The sequence below is a fragment of the Procambarus clarkii genome, chromosome 33, assembly GCF_040958095.1.
Source record: "Procambarus clarkii isolate CNS0578487 chromosome 33, FALCON_Pclarkii_2.0, whole genome shotgun sequence".
Lineage (NCBI taxonomy): Eukaryota > Metazoa > Arthropoda > Malacostraca > Decapoda > Cambaridae > Procambarus > Procambarus clarkii.
In genome coordinates, this window is record NC_091182.1 from 6,221,067 (window position 1) to 6,235,630 (window position 14,564).

The window sequence follows — 14,564 nt, forward strand, 5'->3', positions numbered from 1 at the left end:
CGAAATTTAACACCACGAAATCCGTGAACAATCTCGCAAAGACACAGCCACTAATTTGGCTGGCTTCAATATTAGCGCTGTCATTTCACGAAATTACACGCCACCAAATATCTGTGGGTGACCCAGAAACCGCTGATGAGGCTGAACTGAACTGAAGGAGGCTCCTGAGCTCGCTCGAGGCAATGCCGCCATCTTTGACTGGCTTTGTATAAATCACACTGCACTAGTATATTTAATGAATCCACTGTTTAACTGGTTCATCCGGTACTAAGATGACCAAATAATCTGTCATCCGACTCGAAGATGACCAATAATGTGGGTTCAAAGAACCAAATAATCCGGTTCCGAAGGACCAAATAATATGGGAACCGACCTGTGAGATTTATATTTAATTTAATTTATATGAATTAATATAGAATTTATATTTATGTTAATTTATATATTTTGATAGCAATTTGTATGATGTTAAGTAGACTGTATTTCTGCAATAATCTCACAAATCGATCCACTATATACACATTAGGGGGGGGGTTATATTGAATTTATATATATGCAGCCAATCAAACTACAGTATTAAACTACATATATTAGTATACATTGAAGAGGTTCCTTATCTTATTACACAGCAAGCTTAGTCCACCAGATATAACTAGGATGTAGACACCAAATTTTCTCGTGTGAGGCAGCTTCCGTCACCCAGTAACTGATACACAAAGTTTGCTTCCTCTTCTTGACCTGTCAAAGGCACTAGCTGTAAAGCCAGAATCCTAATATATGACAGCTATATCAGAGAAAACACTGTACAATGAATCAGATAAGGACCAAGGCTTAATTACCTTTTATTAAGAGGCTGTTCACATTCTAACCGGCTCGCCCTATCTACTGACATTAATGGCAAAAATGATAAGATAAATGGGTTTCGGCAGAACACTTCCCTTCAGATTGTTGACAGTGTGTTTATGATGGCAGACGTTTGGTTTCAATAACACTTCGTCCAAGAGAAATTAACAGGAGCCGAATTTGCTCCCAGCCTCAGGTCTAACAACAATGGCTGACCACTTCCTCCTGACTACTGACGCTATTGCTCTACATTGTCCAGATATCAGAAAGTGATAGAAGGGTCACATTTACTCTATTTTGATTCTGATAATTAAGTTAATTCAAATGAGATGTTTTATGATGGTAAAAGTCCAAAGACTAATGTATTTAAGAATAATTCCCACCATAATAGGTGGTGAATTTATAATAGTATGTGGCAATGATATCCCATTTTCTATTGACAGAAAATTCCACTACAAGCTACATTTTCTATGGGTTAACTTGTGTATACAATGCAGCAATATTATCTGCAATTGCATGATATTATTATATGGTGTCGGATTTTCCGACACCATCCTTCGAGATGGGGACTTTTATTACCACTGCTACCTTATTCACTCTTGTATTGATGATATCCTCAAAATGCATCTGGAGTCTGCCAGTGCAGACTGCCTATTCACCTGCCAGTGCAGACTGCCTATCACCTGCCAGTGCAGACTGCCTATCACATGCCTCTGTATGACTAACTATCCTGTGATGGGGATTTTTTAGCATCATGTAGTTAGCTTTTTTTGACACTGTACTCCACTTCATATAGTCTAGGGTAGCTGCACAAATGCAGATGTACCTCTTGTATTAATAAGAAAGTTTATACATTAACATAAATATAATATGTATAACCTAGCAACAACACTACCAATTGGTATATGTTTTCACAAAACAAGTATGTCAAGTACTAAGCACGATCAAAGCCAAGCAACAATAGGCTTTCTCTCTTTCTCAGATAGGATATAGATATATCATGATACATACGTAATAATGACATAATATATCAGGCATATAAATGTATAAAAGGTACATAAGAATATATAATGTTATACAGTAGTACATAGAATTTCAGAAGATACATATAATCATATATTTAAGACATTAGGCTAGTCGACTAAGCCTATTCCATAATGTGGTATGATCACATCATACACCAGTCATACATGGTGTTTATGGGGTCATAACATTCCTCCATCGCAAGAGATGGGTACACGGTGGAACACAGTGTACACATTCTTACTGACAAGGGCCACAAAATAATACCATGCATCATATATTCACAATCAAGTAAAAGTCCAAAGCTGCACATCACTTAATGCAAGCAATATTCATATAACATCATTCAATACAGAATATATAATACAGATATAACACATCATCAAGTTTATAGGCGATATAAATATATAACAAGATACAAGCAAATACATTCAGGAAGTTTTATTACGTTCACTCCAACTCAGGTTTTCTCTGGAAAACACCTGGATCTTTCTCTGGAAAACACAAAACAGCAGCCATGACTTTCAGTTTACCAGGAATATTATAGATGTGGAGGTTAAATTCCTGCAAGAACAACGACCATCTTAAAAGCTTCTGATTATGCAGTTTCATTCTGTTAATAAATATCAAAGGGTTGTGATCGGTATACACATGTACCTTATTCCCTTTCAAATAGACTTCTAACTTTCTTCATGCCAAACAAGAGCATAAGCCTCTATTTCAACTACAGAGTAATTACTCTCTATAATATTAAATTTTCTCGAGAAATAATATACTGGATACACTACACCATCAATTCCAACTTGGAGTAGGACTTCACCTGCCGCCAAATCAGAAGCATCTATATACATTATAAAAGGTTTATCAAACAAAGAACTAACGAGAATTAGAGATGAAGACAAAATACTTTTAAAACCCTCAAAGGCTTCTTGACACTGAGTAGTCCACTTAAAATTACTGTTCTGCTGCAACAAATAAGTCAGAGGTGAAGCTACCATAGGAAAGATTTTACAATACCTACCGTATTAGGCACTCATCCCCAAGAAGCGCTGTACCTGCTTTTTGTTGGTCAAGATAGGGTAGTTAACAATGGCACTAATTTTATCATATTAAGGCTTCACCCTACCTTTCCAACCTCGTGCCTTAGAAAGACAAATGTACCTCTGGGAAAATTACATTTCTGAGGGTTGACAGTAAGATTAGCTTTTTTCAACGTGGCAAACAACAGTTTCATACCTTGTAAATGGCTATGCCAGGAATCACTGAACAAAACATTTTCGTCTACATATGCACGACAAATGGGAATATCCTGCAACAGCAAGTTCATTAATCTCTGGAAGGTTGCTGGTGCATTCTTAAGACCAAAAGGCATGACGTTATACTGGTAAAGACCGTCAGGTGTAACAAAAGCTGACACTTCACTAGCTGATCTGTCAAGGGCACTTGAATACCTTTTGATAAATCGTTTCGATATAAATTACCAGTGACCAAGCTGGTCAATTCAATCTACAAGCAATGGTAAAGGAAAGTATCTACGACAGTTACCTTATTCAATCACCTGTAGTCAGTACACATGCGCCACTTCCCATGCGGTTTAGGAACTAGAAAGAAAAGCGAACACCAGAAACTTTGACTAGGCTTAATTAAACCATGCTCAAGGAGGAACTCCACTTCCCTCCTTATAAAAGCCCTCTTCTCTCATGATATTTTACATGGGTGCAAAAGAATAAGGGTGGTGTCTGTGAGCTGAATATCATGGCTAATGATTTTGGTCTGGGTAGGCATTCTCTGAACAGATTATCATTCTCAGCAGATAAGGTTATCATTTCTCCCTGATTCTCTTCATCCAAGTGTCTCAACATCTCAACAAGGCTAGAACAACAAAATTTAGGATTAGATACATATTAGATTCATTAATATGTAGGTGATTCACAGATGTGTCTGTCTCCTGTAGCGCACATGAAACTGGCCTGGAACCTTGAACCGCTTTTAACCTGTTTATGTGCACTGCTAAAGTCTTAAACTCTCTTAGACTCAGACAGTCTGGGTATGACTTCAAATGGATCTTCAAAATGATGCTCAAGAGCAGTCTCCACTCTGTTTTTTTTTTAAACCAGAACAAGACCACATTGCCGAAATCATCCAGACGTCACCCTGAACTTCTTGTCATGGTATTGCTTTATCTTGAGTTGTGACTCCTTCAGATGTTCACTCGCCACGTCTTTGTATTTCTTCAACTCGGACTGAATCTCCATCAGCTGACGACTTCCTTCAGTGAGCGAAACGTTTCCCAGCAGTCTATCATGCAGCAACTGGATCGGGCCTCTCACTCGGTGACCGAAAACTAATTGAGAAGGAGAACAACCCAAACGAATGCTGTAAACCATTAGGAACTGTAAATAATACGTATGGTAAGTTCTCATCCCTGTTAGGTCCAGAGTCTTTGTCAGCAGTCTGAAACATTTGCTTCAGTGTCTGGTGAAATCTTTCCAGAACACCTTGACTCTGGGGGTGGTACATATTGGAACGCTGATGCTTTATGCTGTACCTTCGACAAAATTGTTGGAACTGATGAACAAAAATTACTATCGTTGTCAGACTGAATCACACGAGGTAGTCCAAACAATGTGAAAAATTTCAAAAGGTGGCAGATGACTGTCTTAGCTCGGATATTACGAACCGGATACACTTCCGGGAATCTTGTAGTAGCACATATAATGGTTAACATATAGACATGTGTTATGGAAAAGGTGTGTGTCATACTGTGAGGGCCAATGTTAAAATGAATAGGAGTTCCTAAAATAGTGGCAATAGGGAGGCCCTGGCCCCTAGGGAAAGAATATTCCCGGAAAATAAACAACTGCTTGGCAAGAAAAACTGTCAAGTCTAAGGTAATCCCCTATTCCACTCTAAACAGGATGAAGAGATACTCCTTTCTTAGTGCTTATTTATTAAACCCTCTAATAACCCCCATATACATTACTACAATAATATACTTTACCACTCTACCTTACGTTAACTACCTTGGTCCACTTATACAGGATACAAGGTTAACACTATAGTTAATGATAATTATATAAAAATAATAATGAGAAAATATTAGGCGCCATGAGGATATGAACCTTTTTGGTTCAGTACTTAGGTTTTTGTAGGATACTTTTGTAGGAAAGCAATTTTTTGACCTACACCTAGCATATGTCCTAGACGGCAGGCTCCCTAGATAGGGAGCCGGTCGGCCGAGCTGACAGCATGCTGGACTTATGATCCTGTGGTCCTGGGTTCGATCCCAGGCGCTGGCGAGAAACATTGGGCAGAGTTTCTTTCACCCTATGCCCCTGTTACCTAGCAGTTAAATAGGTTCCTAGGTGTTAGTCAGCTGTCACAGGCTGCTTCTGGGGGTGGAGGCCTGGTCGAGGACCGGGCCGCGGGGACACTAAAAAGTCCCAAAATCATCTCAAGATTACCTCAAGATTTACACTTACAAAAACTAGGGTAAAGTCTACTTAGAGAACAGCACTTGTAAGGCTTGAAGCAGCCTGGGTAGCTATGACCCACGTGGTACCCTAGTCACAATGGAGTACACTTAATGATGCCAAAACACTGGCTTAAACTGCCTCTAACAAAACACAAACTTAGCCAGTATCACAGTAAACACACGGACGCTTGCTTAACTTATAAATTGCCCCCAGAATAGGGTAAGGGAAGAGAGGAGGGGAAGGAACAGAGCGCCCAAGGAAGAGTGTTGACACCACCACAATCGTCTAGAGAAGAGCAATAGAGAACTCAGTCCAAGCTCTCTCAAGTTGCTGCCAGGAAGATACCTAGCTGATCGTACAGCAGACATCATCCCAAGTTTACTCAGACATTCATTACTAGTTACTTTAATAGTTCTAAGAATAGCTGATAACTAGTTCAATATTATATTTAATGAACAACAAGCTCAGTTGTTGTTGTCAACAACAAGCTGAATAATCTGTGAGTAACAAGGTTTATCTTATGTCTGGCAAGGAAGACGGAATCAAGGTATGAGGTATGAAAAGCCCAGAGTATAAACATTATTGTTAACTAAATATCCTTCTTACCTAACTATTTAGATTCAACTTGACCTCTGGTTTCCAATATGAACCCAAGGTCGTAACACTCCTCCCCCCTTCAGAGAAAAAAAAATGTGGCTACGAGAATAGTTGTCATATTTTTTTTTGTCAGGTTAGGCTAAAAAGGGAAACATAGTCCATAAAAGAAATTTAAAAAAATAAGAACCAATAATCTTTGAAAGAAAAAGCACTCACACAAAAGGAATTCTCTGATAGAAAAAGCACATACAAAAAACAATGTGGAAGTAAATAAATTTGACACGGAATATTTAATATCAGAGGAGAACCTAAAAAAAATAACTAAAACATGACAGTTGAAATATGGCTTCCCGTTATTCTGATGAATGTTACTCAGGTAACCGGGACAGCGCATCGGCTATCATGTTGAGCTGGCCCGGGAGGTGGATAATGGAAAGATTAAAGTCCTGTAGGTACAATGCCCACCTGTGTATGAGGCCTTTTTCTACCAATGAATAATTGTATTGTGCCTTGTCAAATTTCACAGAGTAATAGTATACTGGATGGTCCACTTGATCATCTCCAGTTTGCAACAACACTGCACCAGCACCCGAGTCAGACGCGTCAACGTGAATTTTAAATGGTCGGTCGAACCTTGGACTAGCGAGCACTAGGGCGGAAGCTAAGATCAATTTCAAATTTTTAAACGCCTCACCACAGTCTGTTGACCACTTAAATTTAATGGCCTTTTGCAACAAGTCCGTGAGAAGAGTGGCAACACTGGAAAAGTTCTGACAAAAGCAGCGGTAGTATGCACACATACCGATAAACTATTGCACTTGCTTTTTAGACTGGAGCACTGGATACTTCAGAATGGCAGTGATTTTATCTGGCCGAGGTAACCCTTTTCCCTGGCCCACTTCATGAACGAGATACGTCACTGTGCCTTGGCCAAAACGAAACTTTTTTGCATTTAAAGTTAGATTTGCATGTTTCAGAACTGAACAACTGGCATAACCTAGCAATGTAGTCAGTCTAATTACTATCAAAAAGCACAATGTCATGTGTGATGGTGTTCCCCCCCCCCCTTATATTTCTCCCACGCCAGCTGTAAGAGTCATATCTATATTACCCGAACGTTCTCTGCCTTCCAGAGAACAATCTGACATATGTGGGAGCATGAGGTGTTCTCGCGTTGGCGAGAAATTAACTAAAGAAGGGGGTTTTGGCCGGTGGCTTAGGCCCTTTTGGACGCCAAGATGGCGCCGACGCCTACATTCTCACACCAAAATGTTATGACATCAGTGGCACCAGATTGTCCAAGAACGGTGACTTGGTACAGGGAGCCAATGAGAAATGCCCCTGACAAGTGTGACGTCACGAGTGGAGGTAGGTCCGGACGCACGCCCCCGTAGCGCCAGGAGTTAGATACGACACATCGTGAAGGGCGGACGTGCGATAGGGGGTCCTGTCAGTCTGACAGTTTTCGCCCCTCTCTGGTGAATATATGCATCACCAGTGGTCTGCGAGCATCCTGTGAGGTTTTCCTGAACTCCGTGAGCCGGGCAGAAGAAGGAATTGATGGGAAACGAGCAACAAGTGCTCCAGTGACAGGTGCTTAGCAAGAGTGGAGCCTGGGCAGTGACGTCAGGGACGACTGTACAGTTTCACCAGTCGGATGATGACGTAGTGGCTGGGCCAGTTCACCGTGAGAAAGGAGAAGAACAAACTAGTTGGAATACGAACGATTGCAGCCATGAGTAAGGACTGCAGACGTAGTTGTGAGGAGGAGGCAACGGCCAGGAGACCGACTCCAACCCTTCAAGAGGTTCTGGAGGAGCACGGAGCCTGCCGAGGGAAGCAGTACAGAGAAGACTCGTTTTTGGGTGTTGGTGGAGGTCCTGGGAAGAGCATCAGTGTGGGGGTGTTCCCTACAGCAAGTCGTGAGCCGGGACCAGGAGCTTCAATTCAACCCTCAACAGAGGACGAGTCCACATCATTAATGGTGGAAGTAGGTAATTAAGTTTTCCCTCCCATTCCCCATTAGTTAGCGATTAGCCAGAGTATCTTCTATGTCGTGAGCAGGGCTCACCAATGTCTATGATTCTAGTAAGACACAGTTGTGAAGGGAGATGCTATTGAGCTCTCACGAGATATATATATGGTGTGTGATTGCCCCTGTGGTTTGATGAAGAGATTACTATGACTAGGACATTTATATTTATGTGTCATTTATATTATGAGTTTGTGCCAGATGATATATATATATATATATATATATATATATATATATATATATATATATATATATATATATATATATATATATATATATATATATAAATGTACAATTTAGTAGTGTAAGACTGTGTGCCTAGAGTTACCTTTTATTATGAATATTGATGAAATGAACTATGTATACTGGAGTTATTAAATAACATATTCATATGTCTAGTGGTTAACTGTGATTATGCCAGTGTTGTTATATACTGTGTACATGAAGAAATAATAGGCGCCTCACGCCAATAGTGTGAGTATAGTGAGACAGTGAGGAGAGTGAGTGGGCGTGACATCTCGCGAGTTGCCAAACGTTCGATAACCCTGCATGTGGAGCGTGGGAACGCGTGACAGCTGGGAGTATTGCCATTTCGAGGAGTGTTCCAGAATTGTGAAGAGGCGGAGAGAAGATTGCCCATTTATTCCTTTGACATGTTGTTGATGCAGAGTTGTGATTCTTTAATCTTTTAAGTAAACTACAAAACCACCGCCGTGTTTGTGTCAACCCTCCATTACCTTGTTGCTACTGAGAGTGAGTGATTTAAACATATACTTACCTGTTACCAAGTTGATTAGTGTTCTCTTGGGCCACTACTACTACTATATTACCACTATTCCACTGAGGTGTTACTGGACATGGGAAACACCAGTTGGTGACCTATAATGAGTGGTAGAGCCCTCTGTCGGGGTGGGCACATGATCAAGTGAGGTGATCGTGTTCTCACTCGTCTTTAGGCTACGAGGCCGGCCGGAGACAGACTGAGAGACTCTCCTGGTGAACAGTGGCACCGTGAGGATTGAGTGAAGACCCGTGGGGCTGTAGTATGTAACGATTACCACTACTAATGGGTGGTGATTGGCTAGAGAGAGAGAGAGAGACCACGCACCCTGACACATGTAAGTACGCCCGATAATTTGGCACATTGGCGAGCAGAGAGTTCATTAGCCTCTGGAACGTTGCAGGGGCATTACACAATCCGAATGGTAACACTTGATACTCGAAGACACCATCGGGTGTTACGAACGCAGTTAGTTGCTTGGCACACTCGATGAGTGGGGTCTGATAATATCCCCCTTGAGAGACCGTATTTCGAGACGTTCGTGGCGTTTCCGATCTCGCTGATGCAGTCTTCTAGGAGGGGCACCGGATAGGCATCCACAATGGTCACCTTGTTGAGCTGCCGAAAAAGTTAGGTTAGGTTAGGTTAGGTAGGTTAGGTAGTCGAAAAACAATTAATTCATGAAAACTTGGCTTGGCCGATAGTTGGTGCATAATCGCCAGGAGCCATCTGGTTTGGGACCCAAAGGCAGAGCGAGCACCAAGAGCCCTGGCTCGGCCGGATGAGGCCGTGCTGGAGCAGAAAGTTGACTCATGATGGCCTTTTTTTCTGGACTCATCCAATAGAGTTGAAGCGAATGGGGTTGTAGTCTGTCAACTTGACATCAGGGTAGATGGCATCAGTCTGGGTCGGGACCTCCCCGAACAGACTGGAGAATTTGTCAAGTAACAACTGCACCTCTTCATGTTGGGCCACCTGCAAGTGGGACAGTCTCTCCTCCACAGCATTCACAGAACTAGAATTATTGAGAATGAGATTAGTTGGAATCCCAGAACAATCATCCCCTCCCTCACTGGAAAAGGAAACATTGGTTAGAGCAACTAGCCTGGGGCCCTGAAACTTCTTCAGATGGTTCAAGTGTACAAGCATCATCTGGTTACACTCATCAGAGTGCCTTACTTTATATGTGAGGACCATGGAGCCGTTCGGCCGAGCGGACAGCACGCTGGACTGTGATCCTGCGGTTCCGGGTTTGATCCTGGGTGCCAGCGAGAAACATTGGGCAGAGTTTCTTTCACCCTATACCCCTGTTACCTAGCAGTAAATAGGTACCTGGTTTTAGTCAGCTGTCACAGGCTGCTTCCTGGGGGTGGAGGCCTCCCATATTAACAGGGACTCGATGAAAAACGTAAGTGACCCCTTACTTGCTCTAGTTGCCCTTGGGAGGTGGTAATCTTTGGGGTGTATAAATACTCCAAAATTACCATCTCTTTTAAGGGTCTGAGCGTGGTGCAGTGGGTTAAAGGCGTACCTGTTATGCCAGTTGCTGGAAGGCTTCTGTGCTAGCTAGGGTTCGAGTCTCCTGATGGGAAAGTGAACGTCGTACTCGGCATGCTATGCAAGGCCCGATTTGCCTAATAAGCCAAGTTTTCCTTAAGTTATATATTTTCTCTAATTTTTTTCTTATGAAATGATAAAGCTACTCATGTCATTATGTATGAGGTCAATTTTTTTTTTATTGGAGTTAAAATTAACGTAGATATATGACCGAACCTAACCAACCCTACCTAACATAACCTAACATATCTTTATAGGTTAGGTTAGGTTAGGTAGCTGAAAAAGTTAGGTTAGGTTAGGTTAGGTAGGTTAGGTAGTCGAAAAACAATTAATTCATGAAAACTTGGCTTATTAGGCAAATCAGGCCTTGCATAGTAGGCTGAGAAGTGCGTTCTGGCTACTAGGTACGACATATATATTCATATATATATATATATATATATATATATATATATATATATATATATATATATATATATATATATATATATATATATATATATGTCGTACCTAGTAGCCAGAACGTCATACTCGGCCTACTATGCAAGGCCCGATTTGCCTAATAAGCCAAGTTTTCCTGAATAAATATATTTTCTCTAATATTTTTCTTATGAAATGATAAAACTACCCATTTCATTATGTATGAGGTCAATTTTTTTTTATTGGAGTTAAAATTAACGTAGTTATATGACCGAACCTAACCAACCCTGCCTAACCTAACCTAACCTATCTTTATAGGTTAGGTTAGGTTAGGTAACCGAAAAAGTTAGGTTAGGTTAGGTTAGGTAACCGAAAAAGTTAGGTTAGGTTAGGTAACCGAAAAAGTTAGGTTAGGTTAGGTTAGGTAGGTTAGGTAGCCGAAAAACAATTAATTCATGAAAACTTGGCTTATTATGGCTACATGGACACTTCGTTCTGAGTAGCTAAATCTGAAACAACAACATGTATAAATTAAGTCTCTGAAAATGCAATACGAATTACGAAACGCGTTCAGGCGTCAGAGAATTACTCACATCAGCAATACAGCTGACTATATTTATTGAGACTGATGCTAAAATACTCAGTTTTCTAAATTAAATAGAATTTAGCTAGGTTATAAACTTAGTTATCATGATAGAATTGCCTAAAATACCCGTCCAACCAGGACTACGCCTTTGTCCAAATTTAATTTGCATAAATGCAGATTTTTCCTCGTTCGACGTTGAGGTGTCCTTATGAGTCTCCAGTGATGAGTTAGTGTCTACTAAATCAACCAAGTACACGTCACAGCGACCGTAGTCTTTGATCTCACTGTAATCTCCTCGATTGGAAACCTCCTCGATGGAGGAGACTTGGAATCTCCTTGATTTCAAAGAATTAAAGAATAATACATTAATCATTAAGTAGATGCACCCGTGATGACAGATCAACGGCTTAGTGTCCATACCTGTCACACAGATCCGGGACATCCATCATGTACGTACCAACGTGCTGAGTTTCTAACATGTAAGAAGTTTATAACTTCAGTGGGGAGAATCAGGTACGTCAGTACGGAATCATAAACTACGACCCATGTTTTCTCTCCCAGTGAGTTATGTCGGAAATTTCCGACACCCCAGATACTAATCTAAATAACCATACCAACAGAAGTTCTAGAACATGCTATGGAAGATTGCATCAACCGCCACATGTGCGCAATGACTATTCCTTTGCCCGGCACTTGATAGAAACTCCGTCGTCAATCTGCTTTGATTATCTTAGAGTTTAATTAATGTTCATAGTAATCGACAACAATAAATTTGCATATAAATTAGCTTTTACCTCCTTTCATTTTAAATTTGTACCGAAAATGTGTGCCGTGATTATCACCTGATGAGAAAGGGTGTGCACTGCGTCACGCAGTTGTTGCCGAGCACCTGGCGAGGGAGGCGAACGCATCACCGCGTTCTCCATATAGACGCCATATTTGTGCTTATAGCCACAGAATTTTCTCATTCATAGGAGCAGAATTGTGTCGTTGAAGGATTACCACATATCAAGCTGTCGCTTTCTCCAAGGACGTCTCCCGGTTGTATTTCCTTGTTACAAACTCTTGACATTGAAATTTCAACCGGGTTAGGAGTCACAATTAATAACAAACCCCAGTAAGCCTCTTTCATTTTCATTAGGTATCATTTCCTGTGTAATAATACTAATATAGTAAGCTGTTGCAGTTGGTACATTGTATTACCCCGGCAGATCTACGTTGGTGACGTAAGAGAGGGATCTACCGGTTCCTACACGTTGGAGTTCAGGGCATGAGTACAGGATGCAGTGAAGATGGAGTCAACATTTACTGCATAACCCACCTGATGACTGCTCTCGTGTTAGTGCTGGGCTAGGAGGAAATCTTCTGTCCAGCTAAGCTGATTTTTATAAATAATAAAGATATTATATAATTAATATAAACAAAGAAGGCACCAAGCCGGGAAGGCTATGTAGCACCATCAAATGTGTGGAATAATCAGAGGGCACTAAATATCACTGAGGATACAAATAAGAGAACAGAAACGCATAAGGCGAACGATATCAAAAGTATCCGATTCACCAAGAATTCTATCGAGGGAAAAGTGACCGCGGGGGGACAGTCGGAAAGAAAGACACACGCGTGTCCTGGAAGCCAGGACATCCAACAACGATATGCACAACTTTATTGGGACAATGCAGTTAGGACAATAAGGACCAGGGCGGCTCTTATTAAGTGTCTGAGTTAAGCGCGCATGGCCAATATGCAGCCTTGCCAGAGCCATTTCTCATTGCCGGCTACGGTGGTAGGAGGAAGGCCACAGGGACACACTACCCTTAAGAGTACGGAGTTTGTTACCAGTAACAGAAAACCAACAACTCTGCCAACAGGTAAGGATGGAGGAATGAGTAACTTGGTAAAAGTGGGAATAAGGAATACGTTTACAGGAGATGGGACAAGTACGGATAGCTTCCTTAGCGAATGCGTCCGCACGCTCATTTAAAGAGATACCAATATGGCTGGAAACCCAGCAAATCTCAACTGTCTTAAATATACTGAATATAAAAACAGCCAATATTGAATTTCGATGACCACCGGACTAATCAGTTGTAATGTAGTCTACCAACTCTTTAATCCCCAGTTATCTATAAATATCATCACTGAATTTATTCAACAAATATGCATTAATTATTTCTGAGTATTCATAAGAATATTATCTCCATATTATATTTAGACTAACATTATAGAATTCCCCCCCCAAAAAAAAAGAAAATAGATGAATATGGGGAATCACTCCACTTTAAACTGAAGTTTTATAGCCCACGTCTCTACTTTTATTCTGAATTAAATATCAAATTTATTATTATACGATCCATAGGTCATTTTTTCCTTATAGCTAATAACATTTTTTATGGTTCTTATGAGTCTATTACTGATATTATATGCTGGAGTAAATTTTCCCCACAGGTGGTGATAAATAACTCGACAAGGTGGTTGGTGTTTTACGAGGTAGGTGCTGGTGTTATTAACATCTCAATAAGGAGGTTGGTGGTGTGATCAGTAGTTCATCAAGGTGGTGCTAATGTTATGAAGATCTCAATTAGGCGGGTGCTGGTGTGATGAATAGCTCAACAAGGTGAGTGGTGGTGTGATCAGTAGTTCATCAAGGTGGGTTGCAGTGTAATGAATAGATTAACAAGGTGGGTGGTGTAATGAATAGCTCCACAAGATGGGTGGTGTGATGAATAGCTCAACAAGGTGGGGTGATGGTGGTGAATAATGGCTCAACAAGGTGGATGGTGATGTCATTGTAGCACGGGTTCGCGTTCCTCTCTCTTTACTTCTCTACCTTCTACTCCCTCTACCCGTATTCTTACTTATTATTCTCTACCAAGGGACTCCAAAACTTTTAACAAAGCCAACTCCACGCCACGTGGTCCTAAGACGATTGACCGACTTAGGATTCTACACCCAGTATGACGTGACCTAAGCTCTGAACAAAACCCTAGAGTCACCTCTGCTGCCACCACCAGACCAGTAATACAAGAGCAATGATCGAGGTCTGGATCGATCACGCTAATTAATCAACCTAGGGGCTTGATCCCCACTATAAACGATGACCTTGAGTGTGGAATAAATTACACGGTAATGATAATTCCGATTCGATGTTAGAATCGGCGCCCAATACAACTCTGCCTCGTGTGGACCATGTGACCAGGACAAGTATACACATAAAACACATGGAAACAATAAAATGCAAATTAATAACAA